The sequence below is a fragment of the Empidonax traillii genome, unplaced genomic scaffold, assembly GCF_003031625.1.
Source record: "Empidonax traillii isolate 1590-97213 ecotype Southwest subspecies unplaced genomic scaffold, ASM303162v1 scaffold1183:size177227, whole genome shotgun sequence".
In the NCBI taxonomy this organism is placed as follows: domain Eukaryota; kingdom Metazoa; phylum Chordata; class Aves; order Passeriformes; family Tyrannidae; genus Empidonax; species Empidonax traillii.
Window position 1 is genome coordinate 1 of NW_020956376.1, and position 1957 is coordinate 1957.

Genomic DNA, 1957 nt, shown 5'->3' on the forward strand with positions numbered 1-1957 from the left:
TTAGGCAGCACAAATGGGACCATAGGATGCTGGCAGTCCAGTCTCAGCCTCTTGCTGGAGGAAGAGGAAGTCTGACTCCATTTCCTCGGTTTTCCCTCAGCACCATGATCTTGGCTTTTGTGGCATGGTCTGCTCTCTTCCAGATCTGACATTGCACTGAATGTCCCTGATGCTTCTGCTGGAAGCGTCTGCTGCTGTTTCCTGGTCTCAGATGGCTGCTCAGTACAGAGGAACTGCAAATACTTGTGTAGGGCACCAGTCCTGGTAATATTTAGCTGTTCTTTAATATGTGATCTATCTGTAGTGGCTTTTACCCAGGAACATCAAAGCACTTTTAAAAACAAACATTAATGAATGACACCGGACAACTATAAAACTAGTATTTTTGTGGATTAAAAAACCCCCCAACAACACAGAAAAAAATGAGTTTCACATTCAAAATTGCACAGGAAATCTACAGCTGAAGTGGAAACGTGTCATCTCCTTCCAGACCTCTCTTCTTGACATGCACTCTCCTATCTCACGCTGTCTCATGGTGACAAACACCCCAGATTTGTGTGTGTGTTCATGCATCTCCTTCAGTGTGCCTTGGATCCTGGCAGTGTTCTCTTCTCCGTGTTGTCTTCCAACCCCAAACCCACTGTTCATGGGAGGACCTTTCTAATGCTTCTGTGTTCTCCTGTAAGCAGAGTGTTAGAGCTAGCTGCTAGGTTTAAGAGGAAAAAAAAAGGTTGGCATGTTTTTCTTTTTAAGAGTAAATTGAAGATGCAAATACGTGGTCTTTATCTAGTGGATGTTTTATCTGAGGAAGTAAAAAGTGGTAAAAGAAACCACTGCTGAAATTTTAAGCAGGATGAGGAAACTTTTGCAGGATGAGGCTTGAAAAGAGTAGAAAGAAACATTTGCAAACTGAGATTTAGGGAAGCAGACATAAGGCTAGAAATGCAGATGCTGTTTGGGTCAGACTGCGACTGCATGCATGAACTGTACAAAAAATGATAGCAATGCTAACACCCAAATGTGTATAGAAGTTTATTCACAAATAATTTGTATATGCAGAGGTCCTCTGGCACAGCTGTTGGTTTCAGAAGTAGTTTGGCTGAGAGTTTATGGTCTGCTTAACAGTTTTGCAAAAATATTTAATGGCTATTTGTTCCTTAAGTTTTAAAGTTTTTGTTGCTCGTACCTCTTAGTGGGTTTCAACTGCTTCACTTCTGAAGACTTGAGAAGCACTTTGCATATTTCGGATGTCACAGCTGACAAACAGTGGAGATTTACTTTTTTCCCTGTCTTTGAACACCAGGCCGTTTTTTTCTTACCCCACTGAATTTGAAGTACCTGTTTCTTGCAGACCTTTTAGTCACAGCCAAAGTGGTGGGAAGTTCAAGTAGAGTCCAGTCCTGGAAGTGTCTCTGTCTAGCTGTGGTGCAGAGAAGCATTGTTAACTCTCATTAACAGCATCATTAAGTTGGATAAGCCGCCTTTAAATCTAGCTTTGAGGAACCAAATTATCTTCATCTTGTATTTACAATAAGTCACCAACACTGTTTAGGCAATGGTTTTCCATTAGGAATGAACTTTGGTGCTCTGAAGGGAGACTCCTCTGTGCAAAAAGCTCATTGACAGGTTCTGGTGGTAGCTGGGATTACTGAATGCTGGCATTTCCTCATCTTTATAAACTATTGTGTGCATACTTGTTTCCTGGGCTTGTCTGTAGTTATGGCCTGTCTTCTCGTGTTAATTTGTCCTTCCTAATAGTGGCTAGGCAGGGATCCTTTGTGAGGACTAATGGTGCTGGAAGCAACCCCCTTTTTCTTCTACCCCCTTCTACCCCCTCCTTTTTCTTTAGCTGTTCCTTCCAGCTATATGGAGTGGGTGCCACCTCTTTATGTCATGCTACATCCATAAGACAGATTTCTTTGCCTAAGATTGGGTGTTTAAAGTGAACAGAGATGTT